Genomic DNA, 22,173 nt, shown 5'->3' with positions numbered 1-22,173 from the left:
GATGGCTTGTGTTGCACCAATGTGTGTCCAAACTATGTGTCAACTGCTTGAACAGACAATTCAGTATCTTCAAAGAGTGAGGGAGAGACAGCATGGACATAAGAGAACAAATAAGAGAACAGGTGTGAAGGAGAGAAAGAAGGATGGGGAGAATAAAATTGTGTGTGTGTGTGTGTGTGTGTGTGTGTGTGTGTGTGTGTGTGTGTGTGTGTGTGTGTGTGTGTGTGTGTGTGTGTGTGTGTGTGTGTGTGTGTGTGTGTGTGTGAGAGAGAGAGAGATTTGATTAAAAAAAATTAGGATCCCCATTAGCCGACAGCTAGTCTTACTGGGGTTCGACACATAACTAAAAAGACATAACAGACAAAATACTTTACAATTTACGTACATTTAAAAACATTGACATGTAGTGTGTGTCTATTTGTGTGTGTGTGCGCATCTATCAGTTACACATACATTTCAGTACATACACACAATAAGTAGATCACATGGGGGAGAGGCGTTGTGCCGTGAGGTGTTGCTTTATTTGTGTTTTGAAACCAGGTTTGCTGTTCACTTGCGCTATATAAGATGGAAGGGAGCTCCATGCCCTCTGTATAATACCACAGTATGTTTCCCTGAATTTGTTCTGGACTTGGGGACTGTGAAAAGGCCCCTGATGGCATGTATGGAGGGGTAAGTGTGTGTGTCAGTACTGTTTGTAAGTTGACTACGCAAAAAAATGAATGTTTCTTATAAAAACAAGAAGTGAGGCAGTCAGTCTTTCCTCAACTCTTACCCAAGAGAGACTGGCATGCATAGTATTAATATTAGCACTCTGATTACAATGAAGAGCAAGATGTTCCTATCACATTTCAGGTATGACTCAGATGCAGACAGTGTCGAAGAAACAAACGTTTATTTCTAAACAGGGGCAGGTAAACGACCGGTCAAAGGCAGGCAGGGGTCAATAATCCAGAGAGGGTGCAATGGGTCCAGAACTGCAGGCAGTCTCAGGGACCGGACAGGCAGGGGTCAATAATCCAGTTAGGTGGGGCAAGGTACAGAACGGCAGGCAGGCTCAGGGTCAGGGCAGGCAGAACGGTCAAAACCGGAAAGGACTAGAAAACAGGAGCAAGAAACAAGCAGGAGCAGGGTAACAAACGCTGGTAGGTTTCACAAACAAAACGAACTGGCAACAGACAAACAGAGAACACAGGTATAAATACACAGGGGATAATGGGGAAGATGGGCGAAACCTGGAGGGGGTGGAAACAAGCACAAAGACAGGTGAAACATCAGGGTGTGACAGTTCTCCTCTGTTCTGGTCCAGCTGCAGCTTAACTAGGTCTTTCTTTGTGGCATTTGACCATATGACTGGACAATAATCAAGATACGATAAAACTAGAGCCTGCAGGACATGCTTTGTGTGTGGTGTCAAAAAAAGCAGTGCATCTCTTTATCTCCTTATTATTATTTCTCCCCATCTTTACAACCATTGAATGTGTTTTGACCATGAAAGAGAGAGAGAGGAAAAGTAGAGAATGGAAATAAAGGAACAAGGCTGAAGGAGAGAACAATAATGGGAAAAATGGAAGAGAGAGAGAGAGGCGGGAAAAGTATAAAGTAGAAATAAGTCTGGAGAAGGATGGGAAGAATGAAAGAAAGAGAGAGAAGAATAAGGAGAATGGGATGACGATGGCCACAGGGCCCCCAGCAGAGCTCAATAGCTTTCATGCTTCATTAGTTTTCCGACCATTATGAGAAATATTTGTCATACGCTCGCTGCCCCTGGGCTTGTTGCTTTACAAGCCACCTGATGGAAATAAGTATTTGACTTCACATGGAATTACGTGTGTTGTGATCTCCATCTTCTTGCCTTTTTCTCTAGGCTGCGTTTTTTTCCTTTTTACTTCATTGTCTTGCATGAAATTCAGTTGGATAATTTAATAAGTAGGCTTTGATGTTACCAATGGCAACTGTATGGACCTCTGGCATGATAGTTCAGAGATGTTAGGCTTTGACATTTGTCGTAGTCACACAATGGCAGGAAGGATATTATGGTTTCTCTAACAAAAGATGTAATTTCTTTAATAAATCCAGGTCATAAAGAGACTGAGCTTTTTCTGGTCAGTGTGTATGTGTGTGTGTGTGTATGCGTGTGTGTCCCTTATAGAAAAGGCATGCGAAATTATCATCTTGTCTTTTCCCATGGAAATTAACATTTTCACATGTGAAATGTCAAAAGACCACATGTTGCCACAAGCTGCTACAAAAAGTAATGACTAAGAATCAAGACATGCCTTTCATTTTAATAATCCAATTGCCTCTGTTACTGTATCCCTGGAGGTTTAGAATATTTATCCACCAACTTAAACATAATGACATATCCTTTGTTTCTGTCCCCGTTGATCTATATGATCTATTATTTTCTACGGGCCACTCATGTTGGGAGTCATAGATACAGACATAATCTTTGTTCATAGACGCATGTATAGGTAGCAATATAACATTTCTAACAGTCATAACAGTTAGTGATAATTTACGGTGGGACTCTATTTTCCCTCTGAGTAAGCACTGATTGTTAGCAATGTTCTAAGTCGCTCTGGATAAAAGCATCTGCTAAATGACTAAAACGTAAATGTAATAAGTGTATAACATTTAGAAGCAACAATATTTAGTAGTGACCTTATACAACACCTAGCTACCTCACTAAGAGATTTGAGGCTCTTGGTATAATGTTCCTACCAAAGCACAGCCTTCAATCAAAGTTTACTTGGAAATCTGTCCTGAGGACCAGATTTGGGTGTAGGGAACGGATACAGGGAGGGATGGATAACCCCCTTTTCAAATGTGAAAGTGGTAGGGGAAACTGTGCAGACAGAGGCAGGCCACATAGAGGGCAATTGTCTTCCTAATAACTGTGTGCAGTGTTTTTGCGTAATACTTGGGAGAGTCCCACATGTGAAAACCCCTTAGATTCAGGTTGCGTTCAATCTCCCCCTTGTTCGGCAGTTTAGTGTGTTGGGTTAGGGTTTGATTGGACTACATTACCTAGAGGACACCACTTCTGGTGTACTAAATTCAGCTAAAGAGCAGAATGTTTGAATATGGTGACAAGACAGGGGTAGTAGGTCAATGTCGTAGGGTGGTGACATTGACCTACTGCCCCCGTCTTGTCAGCTGTTCAAGAATGTCATCTTTAAATATGAATTATGCTGTATAAAACCAATATGATTCCAGTTCCAGGTCCCACTTTGGCTAGACTTAACCAGTTAATCTGAATATCTCACTTAACTGGTTGAAAATGAATTAAGTGAGGCCAATATTTCTCTAAAATCTGCAAGTGGACAGAAATCACATCAGCATAGATCGGAGTGTGAGAGACAGAGAGAGAATCTCTATCTAGACGCCAGGGCGTTACCCCCATCCCACAGAATGGGATTGATTCTGTAAAATGGAGTATGGATCTGTCTTTATCCACTGCCGTTTGTGTGAGGCATACTAACACTTTTGATGGATCTGTCCTTTGGGAAAGAAACAGTGGGAAAGTGATTTTGTGTAGTTTGGGGAGGGGGGATAAACATAATGTAGTCTAGCCAGCCGCGACGCCAGACGTAGTCAACACACCTAGTCATCATTAACCCACTGCTAGCTAGCTAGCCAACAGCTAGCCAACCGTTACCGACTAGCAGCGCTGTTGATACTAATACTTTACAACGGAACGTGTTGGCTAGCTAGCTACATAGTTGTCTTTGTCATAGCTTGATAATTGTGTACTTTAGTAATTACCGAGGTTAGCTAGCCAGCTATTGCCGTCCCCCGCGACGCCATTTTTCCAAACCCAGCCAACTATTACCGACGAGTAACACTGTAGAAACTAAATACATTACAAAGGAACGTCTTGATTAGTGTTATGTTAGCTAGCTACAAAGTTGCTTTTGTATCATGACAAGGTGTAGTACTGAAACTATCGAGGTCACCTAGCCAGCTACACCTAGCCAGCTACACGTTCAAACAAAGTCAACAACGCAGCCACTGCTAGCTAGCCTACTCCACCAGCCAGCAGTACTGTATCATTTTCGTCATTTTAGTCAATAAGATTTTTTGCAACGTAAGCTTAACTTTCTGAACATTCGAGACGTGTAGTCCACTTGTCATTCCAATCTCCTTTGCATTAGCGTAGCCTCTTCTGTAGCTTGTCAACTATGTGTCTGTCTATCCCTGTTCTCTCCCCTCTGCACAGGCCATACAAACGCTCCACACCGCGTGGCCGCTGCCACTCTAACCTGGTGGTCCCAGCGCGCACGACCCACGTGGAGTTCCAGGTCTCCGGCAGCCTCTGGAACTGCCGGTCTGCGGCCAACAAGGCTGAGTTCATCTCAGCCTATGCTACCCTCCAGTCCCTAGACTTCCTGGCGCTGACGGAAACATGGATCACCACAGATAACACTGCTACTCCTACTGCTCTCTCCTCGTCTGCCCACGTGTTCTCGCATACCCCTAGAGCATCGAGCCAGCGGGGTGGTGGCACTGGAATCCTCATCTCTCCCAAGTGGACATTCTCTCTTTCTCCCCTGACCCATCTGTCTATCTCCTCATTTGAATTCCATGCTGTCACAGTTACCAGCCCTTTCAAGCTTAACATCCTCATCATTTATCGCCCTCCAGGTTCCCTTGGAGAGTTCATCAATGAGCTTGACGCCTTGAAAAGTTCCTTTCCTGAGGATGGCTCACCTCTCACAGTTCTGGGTGACTTTAACCTCCCCACGTCTACCTTCGACTCATTCCTCTCTGCCTCCTTCTTTCCACTCCTCTCCTCTTTTGACCTCACCCTCTCACCTTCCCCCCCTACTCACAAGGCAGGCAATACGCTTGACCTCATCTTTACTAGATGCTGTTCTTCCACTAATCTCATTGCAACTCCCCTCCAAGTCTCCGACCACTACCTTGTATCCTTTTCCCTCTCGCTCTCATCAAAAACTTCTCACTCTGCCCCTACTCGGATGGTATTGCGCCGTCCCAACCTTCGCTCTCTCTCTCCCGCTACTCTCTCCTCTTCCATCCTATCATCTCTTCCCTCTGCTCAAACCTTCTCCAACCTATCTCCTGATTCTGCCTCCTCAACCCTCCTCTCCTCCCTCTCTGCATCCTTTGATTTTCTCTGTCCCCTATCCTCCAGGCCGGCTCGGTCCTCCCCTCCTGCTCCGTGGCTCGACGACTCACTGCGAGCTCACAGAACAGGGCTCCGGGCAGCCGAGCGGAAATGGAGGAAAACTCGCCTCCCTGCGGACCTGGCATCCTTTCACTCCCTCCTCTCTACATTTTCCTCTTCTGTCTCTGCTGCTAAAGCCACTTTCTACCACTCTAAATTCCAAGCATCTCCCTCTAACCCTAGGAAGCTTTTTGCTACCTTCTCCTCCCTCCTGAATCCTCCTCCCCCTCCCCCCCCCTCCTCAAGTCAAGTGACACCGCTGGTCCTGCTCACACTGCCCTACCCTGTGCTTTGACCTCTTTCTCCCCTCTCTCTCCAGATGAAATCTCGCGTCTTGTGACGGCCGGCCGCCCAACAACCTGCCCACTTGACCCTATCCCCTCCTCTCTTCTCCAGACCATTTCCGGAGACCTTCTCCCCTACCTCACCTCGCTCATCAACTCATCCTTGACCGCTGGCTACGTCCCTTCCGTCTTCAAGAGAGCGAGAGTTGCACCCCTTCTGAAAAAACCTACACTCGATCCCTCCGATGTCAACAACTACAGACCAGTATCCCTTCTTTCTTTTCTCTCCAAAACTCTTGAACGTGCCGTCCTTGGCCAGCTCTCCTGCTATCTCTCTCAGAACGACCTTCTTGATCCTAATCAGTCAGGTTTCAAGACTGGGAATTCAACTGAGACTGCTCTTCTCTGTGTCACGGAGGCTCTCCGCACTGCTAAAGCTAACTCTCTCTCCTCTGCTCTCATCCTTCTAGACCTATCTGCTGCCTTTGATACTGTGAACCATCAGATCCTCCTCTCCACCCTCTCCGACAGGTCGCTCCTACCAGGTGGCGTGGCGAGAATCTGTCTCCGCACCACGTGCTCTCACCACTGGTGTCCCCCAGGGCTCTGTTCTAGGCCCTCTCCTATTCTCGCTATACACCAAGTCACTTGGCTCTGTCATATCCTCACACGGTCTCTCCTATCATTGCTATGCAGACGACACACAATTAATCTTCTCCTTTCCCCTTTCTGACAACCAGGTGGCGAATCGCATCTCTGCATGTCTGGCAGACATATCAGTGTGGATGACGGATCACCACCTCAAGCTGAACCTCGGCAAGACGGAGCTGCTCTTCCTCCCGGGGAAGGACTGCCCGTTCCATGATCTCGCCATCACGGTTGACAACTCCCTTGTGTCCTCCTCCCAGAGTGCTAAGAACCTTGGCGTGATCCTGGACAACACCCTGTCGTTCTCCACTAACATCAAGGCGGTGACCCGATCCTGTAGGTTCATGCTCTACAACATTCGCAGAGTACGACCCTGCCTCACACAGGAAGCGGCGCAGGTCCTAATGCAGGCACTTGTCATCTCCCGTCTGGATTACTGCAACTCGCTGTTGGCTGGGCTCCCTGCCTGTGCCATCAAACCCCTACAACTCATCCAGAACGCCGCAGCCCGTCTGGTGTTCAACCTTCCCAAGTTCTCTCACGTCACCCCGCTCCTCCGCTCTCTCCACTGGCTTCCAGTTGAAGCTCGCATCCGCTACAAGACCATGGTGCTTGCCTACGGAGCTGTGAGGGGAACGGCACCTCCGTACCTTCAGGCTCTGATCAGGCCCTACACCCAAACAAGGGCACTGCGTTCATCCACCTCTGGCCTGCTCGCCTCCCTACCTCTGAGGAAGCACAGTTCCCGCTCAGCCCAGTCAAAACTGTTCGCTGCTCTGGCACCCCAATGGTGGAACAAGCTCCCTCACGATGCCAGGACAGCGGAGTCAATCACCACCTTCCGGAGACACCTGAAAACCCACCTCTTTAAGGAATACCTGGGATAGGATAAAGTAATCCTTCTAACCCCCCCCCCTTTAAAAGATTTAGATGCACTATTGTAAAGTGGTTGTTCTACTGGATATTATAGGTGAATGCACCAATTTGTAAGTCGCTCTGGATAAGAGCGTCTGCTAAATGACTTAAATGTAAATGTAAATGTGATGTAGTCTACTTGTCACAGTAAATCATCAAATGAATTTGATGGAATTCTAAATTGAATCCATGTCTGGTGTGAATACACTAGAAGGGATCATCAACTAGATTCAGTTGCGGGACGATTTTGTTCTTGAACGGATGGCGGGGTGGTCAGAAAAGAATTACAAATAAGTTGTAGACTGCAAATTGACCACAAGAAGCCCAAACAGATGTGTTTGACTGAAACAATAATTTCAAACATTGCTTATATTTGTATACGATCACGTCTCTCTATTATGTGTGGGAATACTTGGGAACAGATTTCCAAAATAAAAATAACTTGGAGCTGATTTCCTGGTGTTTTTTGTCTTTTACAGTACATTTGGAAAGTATTCAGACCCATTGACTTTTTCAACATTTTGTTACATTATTCTAAAATTGATTACATTAAAAAAAATCTTTGTCAATCTACACACAATACCCCTTAATGACAAAGCAAAAACAGGTTTTTAGAAATGTTTGCAAATGTATTACAAATAAAAAACAGAAATACCTTATTTACATAAGTATTTAGACCCTTTGCTATGGGACATGAAATTGAGCTCAGGTGCATCCTGTTTCATTTGATCATCCTTGAGATGTTTCTTCAACTTGATTGGAATCCACCTGTGCTAAATTCAATTGATTGTACATGATTTGGACAGGCACACACCAGTCCATATAAGGTCCCACAGTTGACAGTGCATGACAGAGCAAAATCCAAGCCAAAAGAATTGTCCGTAGTGCTCCGGGACAGGATTGGAGTACCTCATGAAGCTGGTTGAAAGAAGGCCAAGAGTGTGCAAAGCTGTCATCAAGGCAAAGGGTGGTTACTTTGAATAATATAAAATATATATTGATTTGCTTAACACTTTTTTTGATTTCATAGTTTTGATGTCTTCACAAATGGTAAAAATAAAGAAAAACCCTTGAATGAGTCTCCAAACTTTTGACTGGTACTGTATATATATATAATTATTTTATTCAATAGAGCGACATGTTTATGTCTGTGCTCAACCACATAGGGCTAGACATTTGAAAACAAGGGGAACTGTACACTGGCCGCTGGGCAGTCATTAAAGTCAAATGCCATACCAATACAGAGAGTACATAATGGGGCAATGACTTCAGTTAAAAACTGAAATTTCATTTCATTTATCCTTTTGGATTTAATGTTTATTTTCATATTGGTCTAAGGCCTGGATTTAATCCAATCGCGCTTGTAGACAACACAGCTTTTAAAGGAAATGTTACAGCGTTTGTGAAGATCGCATTCAAGGTAAATGCTGAAGATGTGAGCTCAATTAGAAATAACCTTTAGGCTTCCCGAGTGGCGCAGCTGTTTAAGGCACTGCATTGCAGTGCTTAAGGCATAACTACAGACCCGGGTTCGATCCCAGGCCGTGACCGGAAGACCCATGAGGTGGCGCACAGTTGGCCCAGCGTCATCCGGGTCAGAGGAAGGTTTGGCCGGCCGGGATGTCCTTGTCCCATCATGCTCTAGCGACTCCTGTGGCGGGCTGGGTGCATACAAGCTGACAACGGTCACCAATGGTACAGTGTTTCCTCTGGCACATTGGTGCGGCTGGTTTCCGGGATAAGTGAGCAGTGAGTCAAGAAGCAGTGCGGCTTGGCAGGGTTGTGTTTCGGAGGATGTATGGCTCTCAACCTTTGCCTCTCCCGAGTCTGTATGGATGTCAGATGCGCTATAACACGGATCAGAATGAATCCCGGCCTAAATGACTGATTGTGTCATTGCTGCCCATCCACTCAAAACTGTATGGAACCGTTATAATATAATACCAGTAGTTTAAAAGTCAGACCTGAAATTATTAATACTGTTATTTTTCAGAGTCATTTTCAATAAAAAAGACACAAGACACAATGATCTGTGATTTGAGTTGATATCAGTTGAAATCAGTTGATACAGTGTTGTATCGCCATCTAATGGTACGTGGAAACAACTGGAAATTCAATGCAGAAGCAGTCATGTATTTACAGTACCAGTCAAAAGTTTGGACACACCTACACATTCAAGGGTTTTTCATTATTTGTACTATTTTCTACATTGTAGAATAATAGTGCAGACATCAAAACTATGAAATAACACATATGGAATCGTGTAGTAAGCAAACAACTGTTCAACAATGTTATATTTGATTTCTTCAAAGTAGCCACCCTTTGCCTTGATGACAGCTTTGCACACTCTTGACATTCTCTCAACCAGCTTCATGAGGTAGTCACCTGGAATGCATTTCAATTAACAGGTGTGCCTTGTTAGCAGTTAATTTGTGGAATTTCTTTCCTTCTTAATGTGTCTGAGCCAATCAGTTGTGTTGTGACAAGGCAGGGGTGGTATACAGAAGATGGTAAAAGACCAAGTCCATATTATGTCCAGAACAGCTCAAATAAGCAAAGAGAAATGACAGTCCATCATTACTTTAAGACATGAAGGTCAGTCAATCCGGAACATTTCAAGAACTTTTAAAGTTTCTTCAAGTGCAGACGCATAAACCATCAAGCGCTATGATGAAACTGGCTGTCACGAGGACCGCAACAGCAAAGAAAGACCCAGAGTTACCTCTGCTGCAGAGGAGACAGTTCATTAGAATTAACTGCACCTCAGATTGCAAATAAAATAAATAAATGCTTCACAGAATTGAAGTAACACACACATCTCAACATCAAATGTTCAGACGAGACTGTGTGAATCAGGCCTTCATGGTCGAAATGCTGCAAAGAAACCACTACTAAAGTACACCAATAAGAAGAGACTTGCTTGGGCCAAGCAACACAAGCAATGGACATTAGACCGGTGGAAATCTGTCCTTTTGTCTGATGAGTCCAAATGGGATATTTTTGGTTCCAACCACCGTGTTTTTGTGAGACGCAGAGTAGGTGAACGGACGATCTCCACATGTGTGGTTCCCACCATGAAGCATGGAGGAGGAGGTGTGATGGTGTGGGGGTGCTTTGCTGGTGATACTGTCAGTGATTTATTTATAATTCAAGCCACACTTAACCAGCATGGCTACCACAGAATTCTGCAGCGATACGCCATCCCATCTGGTTTGCGCTTAGTGGGATTATCATTGTTTTTCAACAGGACAATGACCCAATACACCTCCAGGCTGTGTAAGGGCTATTTGACCAAGAAGGAGAGTGATGGAGTGCTGCATCAGATGGCCTGGCCTCCATTCACCCGACCTGAACCCAATTGAGATGGTTTGGGAGTTGGACAGCTGTATGATATGCTCAGCATATGTGGGAACTCCTTCAAGACTGTTGGAAAAGCAATCCAGGTGAAGCTGATTGAGAGAATGCCAAGAGTGTGCAAAGCTGTCATCAAGGCAAAGGATGGCTACTTTGAAGAATCTAAAATAAATGTTGATTTGTTTAAAAACCTGTTAGGGACAGAAGTTCCGCTAGCGGAACGCCTCACCAATATCCAATGGTAGAGCGTGGCGCGAAATACAAATACCTTAAATATGCTATAACTTCAATTTCTCAAACATATGACTATTTTACACCATTTTAAAGACAAGACTCTCGTTAATCTAACCACATTGTCCGATTTCAAAAAGGCTTTACAGCGAAAGCAAAATATTAGATTATGTCAGGAGAGTACCCTGCCAAAAATAAATCACACAGCCATTTTCAAAGCACGCATATATATTTTTTAGCCGGCCGTGAAAATACTGCCCCCTATCCCAAACAGGTTAACACTTTTTTGGTTACTTGATGAATCCATGTGTTATTTCAAAGTTTTGATGTCTTCACTATTGTTCATCGATGAAGAAAATATTACAAACAAAGAAAAATGAATGAGTAGGTGTGTACACACTTTTGAGTGGTACTGGTACTGCATTCGGAAAGTATTCAGACCCTTTGCCCTTTTCCACATTTTGTTACGTTACAGCCTTATTATAAAATGGATTTAAAAAATGTTTTTCCTCAATCTACACACAATACGCCATAATGACAACCCGAAAACAGGTTTGTAGAAATGTTTGCTATTTTATTACAATACAAAACTGAAATTCTACATTTAAATAAGTATTCAGACCCTTTACTCAGTACCTTGTTGAAGCACTGTTGGCAGCGATTACAGCCTTGAGTCTCATTGGGTATGATGCTACAAGCTTGGCACACCAATATTTGGGGAGTTTCTCCCATTCTTCTCTGTCGATCCTCTCAAGCTCTGTCAGGTTAGATGGGGAGTGTTGCTGCACAGCTATTTTCAGGTCTCTCCAGAGATGTTCAATTGGGTTCAAGTCCGGGCAACTCAGGGATATTCAGAGACTTGTCCCGAAGCCACTACTGCATGTCTTGGCTGTGTGCTTATGGTCATTGTCCTGTTGGAAGGTGAACCTTCGCCCCAATCTGAGGTCCTGACCGCTCTGGAGCAGATTTTAACCTGTTGGGGATAGGGGGCAGTATTTGCACGGCCGGATAAAAAACTTACCCGATTTAATCTGGTTATTACTACTGCCCAGAATATGCATATAATTATTGGCTTTGGATAGAAAACACCCTAAAGTTTCTAAAAATGTTTGAATGGTGTCTGTGAGTATAACAGAACTCATATGGCAGGCAAAAACCTGAGAAGATTCCAAACAGGAAGCGCTCTCTGACCATTTCATGGCCTTCTTGATCATCTCTAGCCAAAACAGGGGATCTCTGGCATGACGTGACATTTTCTAACGCTCCCATAGGCTCTCAGAAGGCGCCAGAAAGCTGAATGGTGGCTTTGCAGGCCCTGGCTGAAAAACATTAGCGCATTTTGTAAGTGGTTGATCTGAGAACAATGAGACTGGAGGTGCGTGCACGAGCCGACTCCATGTTTACTTTCTCTCTCTTTGAACGAAAACAACCACTCCCGGTCGGAATATTATCGCTTTTTTACGAGAAAAATAGCATAAAAAATGATTTTAAACAGCGGTTGACATGCTTCGAAGTACGGTAATGGAATATTTTGAAATTTGTCACGAAAGGCGTCGGGCGCGTCACCCTTCTTTACCCATCGGATAGTGTCTTGAACGCACGAACAAAACGCCGCTATTTGGATATAACTATGGATTATTTTGAACCAAACCAACATTTGTTATTGAAGTAGAAGTCCTGGGAGTGCATTCTGACGAAGAACAGCAAAGGTAATCAAACTTTTCTAATAGTAAATCGGAGTTTGGTGAGTACCACACTTGGTGGGTGTCAAAATAGCTAGCCTGTGATGGCCGGCTATCTACTCAGAATATTGCAAAATGTGCTTTCACCGAAAAGCTATTTTAAAATCGGACATAGCGAGTGCATAAAGGAGTTCTGTATCTATAATTCTTAAAATAATTGTTATGTTTTTGTGGAATCCCATGGCGCGTTATTCAAATACCTGAGAAATGCTATTACTTCAATTTCTCAAACATATGACTATTTTACACCATTTTAAAGACAAGACTCTCGTTAATCTAACCACACTGTCCGATTTCAAAAAGGCTTTACAACGAAAGCAAAACATTAGATTATGTCAGCAGAGTACCCAGCCAGAAATAATCAGACACCCATTTTTCAAGCTAGCATATAATGTCACAAAAAACAAAACCACAGCTTAATGCAGCACTAACCTTTGATGATCTTCATCAGATGACACACCTAGGACATTATGTTATACAATACATGCATGTTTTGTTCAATCAAGTTCATATTTATATCAAAAACCAGCTTTTTACATTAGCATGTGACGTTCAGAACTAGCATACCCCCCGCAAACTTCCGGTGAATTTACAAAAAATGTACTAAATTACTCACGATAAAAGTTCACAAAAAGCATAACAATTATTTTAAGAATTATAGATACAGAACTCCTCTATGCACTCGATATGTCCGATTTTAAAATAGCTTTTCGGTGAAAGCACATTTTGCAATATTCTGAGTAGATAGCCCGGCATCACAGGGCTAGCTATTTAGACTGCCAGCAAGTTTAGCACTCACCAAAGTCAGATTTACTATAAGAAAAATGTTATTACCTTTGGTGTTCTTCGTCAGAATGCACTCCCAGGACTTCTACTTCAATAACAAATGTTGGTTTGGTCCCAAATAATCCATAGTTATGTTCAAATATCCTCTGTTTTGTTCGTGCGTTCAAGACACTATCCGAATGGTAAAGAAGGGTGACGAGCACGACGCATTTCGTGACAAAAAAAATCTAAATATTCCATTACCGTACTTCGAAGCATGTCAACCGCTGTTTAAAATCAATTTCTATGCCATTTTTCTCGTAAAAAAGCAATAATATTCCGACCGGCAAAGCGTGTTTACGTTCAAAGAAAGAGAAAATAAAAGCATGGGATCCCCTCGTGCACGAGCCTCAGTCTGATGGCCCTCTGATCGACCATCATCCAAACGCGCTAATGTTTTTCAGCCAGAGGCTGGAATTACATCATTCAGCTTTTTCCCGGGTTCTGAGAGCCTATGGGAGCCGTAGGAAGTGTCACGTTACAGCAAACATCCCCAGTTTTCAATAAACAGAGCCAAGAAGAACAAGAACTTGTCAGACAGGCCACTTCCTGTAAGGAATCTTCTCAGGTTTTTGCCTGCCATATGAGTTCTGTTATACTCACAGACACCATTCAAACAGTTTTAGAAACGTTAGGGTGTTTTCTATCCAAAGCCAATAATTATATGCATATTCTAGTTACTGGACAGGAGTAGTAACCAAATTAAATCGGGTACGTTTTTTATCCGGCCGTGCAAATACTGCCCCCTATCCCCAACAGGTTAACTGATTTTTGTCCTCTGACGTCCTTGGGTAGGCAGAGGGAGTCTGGAAGGGCATCAAGGAATCTTTGGGTTGTCTAAGAATTTATAGCACGACTTTTAATGCTCCTTGGTTGGGGTCTGAGCAGATTATTTGTTGCTATTGCAAACGCAATAAAATGGTGGTCCGATAATCCAGGATTATGAGGAAAAACATTAAGATCCACAACATTTATTCCATGGGACAAAACTAGGTCCAGAGTATGACTGTGTCAGTGAGTAGGTCCAGAGACATGTTGGACAAAACCCACTGAGTCGATGATGGCTCCGAAAGCCTTTTGGAGTGGGTCTGTGGACTTTTCCATGTGAATGTTAAAGTCACCAAAAATTAGAATATTATCTGCTATGACTACAAGATCCGATAGGAATTCAGGGAACTCAGTGAGGAACACTGTATATGGCCCAGGAGGCCTGTAAACAGTAGCTAAAAAAGTGATTGAGTAGGCTGCATAGATTTCATGACTAGAAGCTCAAATGATGAAAACGTCATTGTTTTTTTTTTGTAAATTGAAATTTGCTATCGTAAATGTTAGCAACACCTCTGCCTTTGCCGGATGCACGGGGGGTATGGTCACTAGTGTAACCAGGGGGTGAGGCCTCATTTAACACAGTAAATTCATCAGGCTTAAGCCATGTTTCAGTCAGGCCAATCACATCAAGATTATGATCAGTGATTAGTTAATTGACTATAACAGCCTTGGAAGTGAGGGATCTAACATTAAGTAACCCAATTTTGAGATGTGAGGTATCACAATCTCTTTCAATAATGGCAGGAATGGAGGAGGTCTTTATACTAGTGAGATTGCTAAAGCGAACACCGCCATCTTTAATTTTGCCCAACCTAGATCGAGGCACAGACACAAACAGTCAACTTATTGTACGTAAACTTCTGACCCACTGGAATTGTGATACAGTGAATTATAAGTGAAATAATCTGTCTGTAAACAATTGTTGAAAAATGTCTTCTGTCATGAACAAAGTAGATGTCCTACCCGACTTGCCAAAACTATAGTTTGTTAACATACAATTTGTGGAGTGGTTGAAAAACGAGATTTCATGACTCCAACCTAAGTGTATGTAAACTTCCAAATTCAACTGTATGTATTGTGGCGTACAGCAGGTCAGCCACCAGGGGGAGACTTGTCGAGGCCTGGTAACAGATGGAGTATACGTCACGAGGCGATGGCTCCATCTGCTGGACGTGCCAGGTCTCGACGGGGTCTCCGGACAGGACTAATTGGGACTGATTGGGAGCTGTTGAGTAATCAACGGCGGATTGCTTACCACCTGTGCAAGGCCCATAAAGCTGCCAGAAGGGCAGCACACAAGGGAGGACTGGGGGAAGTGAGGTGACGTCTATGTAGTTGGAGACGGTTACCCGAGCTAAGACAAGGAAGTTGAATTTGTGTGCCCTTCAGGATACAGCAAGACCCAGAGCCCAGGAGACGGTATCCCAGAGAGGGTCTCATGGGGGAGACCTATCCTTTTCTTTTTGATTTAGTATTTAATAAACACCCTTGAAACCGAGCTAATCATACTCTGTCCGTGTCTGATCTGTGTAAACGTCTTGACCAAACCCCCTGGTCTGTCACAGTATGTATGTGAATGTGTAGTAGAACAGATATGATTGTTTGTCGGGTAGAATAGGGAATTGTGTTAGATTAGATAAGTACATCTCAATTTACATTACCAGGAATAAACAAATAAAAAACATGGACATAACACTGCATGTCTCGTGAATAAGCATTTACAACATTTATAATTTATAAAGCGTTTTCAGGAGACTTCATAAACAAATCCTGTATAGCTTCAAATCATGTTATTTTTCATAAATGTTGCAATACAGATATAGAAGTGCTATTAACATATCAAAATGTTATGGGATGCATTTTCCCCATCGTTTCCATTTCATTGGGGGCTCATTCTTTGATGATATCAATTCATTGTAGCCTTACAGCATTCCCAAATCAGCCGCGCTAGTGCGCCATCGTGCGCAAATTGATTTTGTCCCCCCACACCAAACGCGATCATGACATACAGGTTGAAATATCAAAACAAACTCTGAACCAATTATATTAATTTGGGGACGAGTCAAAAAGCATTACACATTAATGGCAATTTAGCTAGCAAGCTTGCAGTTGCTAGCTAATTTGTCCTATTTAGCTTGCTTGCTGTTGCTAGCTATTTTGTCCTGGGATATAAACGTTGAGTTGTTTTTTTTACCTGAAATGCACAAGGTCCTCTACTCTGACAATTAATCCACACGTAAAATGGTGAACTGAATCGTTTCTAGTCATCTCTCCTCCTTCCAGGCTTTTTCTTCTTTGAACTTTATATGGCAATTGGCATTTCCACGACGACTGACCGAACTCAGTTCATCTTTCAATCACTCACATGGGTATAACCAATAAGGAGATGGCACGTGGGTATCTGCTTCTATAAACCAATGAGGAGATGGGAGAGGCAGGACTTGCACCGCATTCAGCATCACAAATAGAACTGACTTCTATTTTAGTGCTTGGCAACGCAGACGCTCTTTGGCGTGTGCGGGCAGTGTGGGTGCAATAATTGAATAACATGTATATTAAAATTTGTTTTGCAACGCTTGCGTGGGCTGTGTGGTCAGCATGTTACAGCAACATTTCAAAACAATTGAACCTTTCAACATTTAGTCTATGAGACGTGGAGCTGTGTACAAATAGCAATTCATAATTTTAACACCAGATGGCGATGTTGCTCTATTTTTAGCCAATAACATGTCAAGAATACTGAAACCAGCCTATTGTATGTATCAATCCCAGTATTTAAAATACATTTAAAAAGAATACTGTAACCAGCTGTTAACTTTATCCCAATACACATTGCTGTCAATCACCCATGTTTCAAGAAACTCCACTGCATGGCTGAATGTCCTGTTATACCCTATGTAAGTTGTCCATATTAGGACAGAGTCACTGTATTGGTGACCTCTGAACCACAAGCAGCAATAAACCACTTGCACAAACCTCTGGATCTTTGCTGGTGTTGTAATAATTTTCAGCTCTAAATAAAAAAGTGTCCTCCATCACGATTCCTACTCACTGAGTTTGCTGGCAAACACGTGCAGTGCTCAACAGGTAGTGGACTACGCCTTTACTTCTCCCACCTGCCTTGTGCTACAAGTTATTTAGGCTTTACCACAGAAACACATATACACTGCTTTAATAAGCTGCTAGCCTCTTAAGTTTAATGCTGCATATTTCACATTTTAATTGCATTCCGCATTTGAAGAAAGAAGCAGGGTTTGATACTGTAGCTGCATTATGCATATAGTTCCACAGAGCTGCTTGCACTCAAGCTGTGACCCTCAGTCTAAAACATCTTATCAATACAATCCAACTCGTACTACAAAGGTATCCCTTTCTGAAAAATATATTTTTAAAAGTCACATTATTATCCCCTTTTGAATTGTTGTGATATCATTGATTGAAGCATGCACACATATTGTACTGCAATTGTACTGTCTTCAATTGGTGAATTGGCCTGCAGCAGTGGAGGCTCCTCAGAGGACCATCCTCCTCAGTGAATTTCAAAAAATCTTTCATTGTAAAACATTTAAAAAGTTATCCTTTTTAGATAAAACTATACAAAATATAATCACGTCACCAAATCATTGATTAAAACTCATTATTTTGCGAAGGTCTACAGACAGCTAGCTTCTGTCCTCTTCTGAGTACACTGACTTCAATACAAAACCTAGGATGCCAAATAATTGATTAAACACATTGTTTTGCGAAGGTCTACAGACAGCTAGCTTCCATACTCTTCTGGGTACATTGACTTCAATACAAAACCTAGGAGGCTTATGGTTCTCACCCATTTACATAGACTTACAGAGTAATTATGACAACTTCCACGTATCAGAGCTCTTGCAGCATGAACTGACATGTTGTCCACCCAATCAAAGGATCAGATAATTCATCTACAGTAGTACTGCAGTGTGTACAATGTGGTGAGTAGTTGACTCAAAGAGAGAAAAAGACAATAGTTGAACAGTTCTGAACAAATTAATTTCTTCTGAAATGAAGGAGAAGCAACAGAGAAATAGACAGAGCTCGTCATTTTTTCCACTTTCAGTTTCAATTACTTAGCTAGCAAATTAAGCTAGCTAGCTTAGCCTACATAAACACTCTGCTCAAACAGAAGGATGCTATGTTAGTGCATGATTGTAGTGGGTTTACTAACGCGTTCGTTTTATTAGCTAATCTGACTATAACGTTACTTTAACTAAAATGATGACAACGATGTAGGCTGCGTGTAGCGGTTTGGCTTGGAAAGGTTTTTTCGCTTGGTCACATACAGCTGATTTGTTGTGCATTGAAGTCCACAAGCGAAGGGAAGAGGTGAGAGTGCATAGACGCAAGAAGGAATATAACGTGGCTGCTATGAAAGTGAGCCATGTTTACGCGTGACCAGGAGAGTATTCATACCGCCGGTTCTGTTGAAAAACATTTCTTAAACAGAAGTAAATGGAACAAAACGGGGATAAACATACACTACCGGTCAAAAGTTTTAGAACTTATTAACCAAAAAACTGTTAAACAAATAAAAATATATTTTATATTTGAGATTCTTCAAATAGCCACCTTTGCCTTGATGACAGCTTTGAACACTCTCTCAACCAGCTTCATGAGGTAGTCACCTGGAATGCAGTTCAGTTAACTGGTGTGCTGTCTTAAAAGTTAATTTGTGGAATTTCTTTCCTTCTTAATGCGTTTGAGCCAATCAGTTGTGTTGTGACAAGGTAGGGGGGTATACAGAAGACAGTCCTATTTGGTAAAAGACCAAGTCCATATTATGGCAAGAACAGCTCAAATAAGCAAAGAGAAACGACAGTCCATCATTACTTTAAGACATGAAGGTAAGTCAATACGGAAAATTTCAAGAACTTTGAATGTTTCTTCAAGTGCAGTCGCAAAAACCATCAAGCGCTATGATGAAACTGGCTCTCATGAGGACCGCCACAGGAATGGAAGACCAAGCATTACCTCTGCTGCAAAGGATAAGTTCATTAGAGTTACCAGCCTCAGAAATTGCAGCCCAAATAAATGCTTCACAGAGTTCAAGTAACAGACACATCTCAACATCAACTGTTCAGAGAAGACTTTGTGAATCAGGCCTTCATGGTTTAATTGCTGCAAAGAAACCACTACTAAAGGACACCAATAATACGAATAGACTTGCTTGGGCCAAGAAACACAAGCAATGGACATTAGACCGGTGGAAATTTGTCCTTTGGTCTGGAGTCCAAATTGGATATTTTTGGTTGCAACCGCCGTGTCTTTGTGAGACATGGTGTGGGTGAACGGATGATCTCCGCATGTGTATTTCCTCTTACGTATTATATATGAAGAGTTCCCTGGAATGCACACAAAAAAACACACAAAAAACATGATTTAGGATAGTAAATACAAACAGAGATATCTGTTTTTGCAAAAGAACCCCTCAAATATGTTCCATAGTTTAATCGGGAATCATATTTCATTGGATCTGTAATTATTAAACAATACTTTTATTGTGTATTCTCATTCTCATGTATTCTCATAAATAATAAGGTGAACAGTAGGACAAATTATGTTTAAACTGATGCCGTTTTCGATGCCTCAGTCGGGCAGGTACGAGTGCACAGTTTCATATATTGTTATCACATGTTCGTCGAGCAGAACTGTCAATGTGATAATGGCCCTGTCACTGTCAGTTACAATCAGGGTAATTACCACACCTGAAGGTGTTACGCAATTGAGTAGCTTTGACAATCAAATGGGTGGGTATAAAAAGGCATGCAATTACAATGCGTAATGACGCACAATGGCTGCTTTGGCACTGTTGGAAGATTTGGTGAATGGAAGATTTCAGAGAGAGAGAATTTTCAGATACCAGCAAGATTTACTTGCCAATGATGATAAGTGGCTTATAAACCGGTTCCAATTACCAAGAGCTGTTCTCCTGGATCTCTGTGCTGTAGTGGTCCCAGCGTTACAGAGAAGCACCCGCAGACACCAAGCCGTTGGCAGAAACCACACGGCCGCTGGAGAGTTGTGACGCAGGAGGTGCAGTGGAGACGCCAGGGCTGGGCGCACTCAGCTCCTGCTCAGCTGCAGCCCCACCGACCCCGCTGGAACACGGCGTGACTAAAAACAATACAAGATGTCACAATTGTTCGTGTAAATAAATGTTTAAACAACTTGAATGCATGTGGTTTACTGTTTTCAAATGAGGGAATAGTAATTACATACCTGGATCATCCGGTGCGTCTTGCATGTCCGTGTCCCCCCCCACCTCCGTCACTACTCCACTCAGGAGGTATTCCCCCAAAATACTGGCAAGTCGCTCATCAAGGGGGTTGAGCTCCGGTGTCCCTTTTCCCCTGCCCGTGGCACAAACACTTTGTCTGTGTAAGGCTATGCTCCTTTCGGCCTCCACTTTTATGTCAGACCACTTCTTTTTTATTTCCGATTGGGTCCGACCTTCTGAGCCAGCAGCATTCACAGCGTCCGCCACATGCTGCCACTCTAATGCTTTTTTGGCATTTGTAATGCCCACACTGTGTAACGCCCACACTTCACTTGGACCGCAGAGTGAAGGAAAAGCAGTCAACAAGAGCTAGCATATGTGGGAACTCCATCAAAACTGTTGGAAAAGCATTCCAGATGAAGCTGGTTTTGATGTCATAGTTTTTATGTCTATAATGTAGAAAATAGTAAAAATAAAGAAAAACCCTTGAATGAGTAGGTGTTCTTAAACTTTTGACCAGTAGTGTACATCTGGTGTATTGGCAGCAATTATTGGTACCATGATTGTCTTACCCGATTGACCACGAAGATTACAATTGTTCCATTCACTATAATGGGAGATCCTGTTTTCTGCAAACAATGCCAACATAACCACGGTCGGCCTTGAACTTCCGTGGCTTCAATGAGTACGTTGACATGCACACTAATAATTAAATATTAAACTGATTATGGCAGAAGGTCGAGTATAGCATTAGTTAACACCTTACTCTGCTTATCTTAATCGGCGTAAGGTCATAATTGAAGTAAGCATACGCCGATTAAAACACGTGTTTTTTTTTAGAAATCTTTCCAATTATTCCAAATCAAATACATTTTTATTTGTCACATGCGCCGAATACAACAGGTGTAGACCTTACCGTGAAATTCTTACTTACAACCCTTAACCAACAATGCATTTCAAGAAAGAAAATATTTGCTAAATAAACTAAAGTAAAAATGTAACTAAAAAGTAACACAATAACATTACATAACAATAACGAGGCTATATACAGGGGGTACTGGTACCGAGTCAATGTGCGGGGGTACAGGTTAGTCGAGGTATTAGGACATGCACACAGCTTAATCGGGGTTCCAACTGTGTTTTGGATCTGCCCATGTGCCAGCACCAGTAGCGGGAACACATACTTTGTTTGCTTGGTTACGTTCTATGTGTTCAAAGCTTCTTTATCCTTGACCATCATTTTGAGCCTAGGAGTATTGGAATATATATATATAAGAATATTGGTAGTAGTAATAATTTGTCATACAATGAATACCTTGTCATTTGTCATAGAGTAAATAATTTGTCTGGATTTCCTGAATCAGAAATGCCCTAAACTAAACTGTTGTTCTGGTCTGACCTCTCTCAATGTTATGGAGAAGGTGACCACAAAGGGTGTTTAGATACATGGAAGGGATCATTTGACCAAGAACAGAGTGAACCTGTTCTTGGTAAAATTATCCCTTCCATGCATCTAGATGAATATACTGTATGTCAATGTAAATGTAAATGTACATTCTGCCAGTATTGGTGTGTGCTACGTTGAAGGTCTTAAATTAAAGTCATAGAACCAATGTGAGGCACTAAGGACTGTCATTCTAAATTTGGGTTGGATAATTTATGAACAGTGCTAAAGGATTTGGAAAGACAAGGCTTCCTTAAATGTGAGGAGAGCCACTAGATTGTAGCTTGGGCTAACCTTTCCCCAGTCTCATTCATATCAAGGTTGGTGTGAAACTGTTGTAACATGTGTTCTCTCTCTTACCTATTAAAGTCAATATGCATCTGCCCTAGACCAAATTTGGGAGATCTCAAAAGTCTGAAGATAATTGGAAATGCTAAAAGAATTGCGTAAATTGGCTCTGCAAAACG

This window comes from Salmo trutta, chromosome 21, assembly GCF_901001165.1.
Source record: "Salmo trutta chromosome 21, fSalTru1.1, whole genome shotgun sequence".
Lineage (NCBI taxonomy): Eukaryota > Metazoa > Chordata > Actinopteri > Salmoniformes > Salmonidae > Salmo > Salmo trutta.
This window is presented reverse-complemented; position numbering follows the sequence as displayed.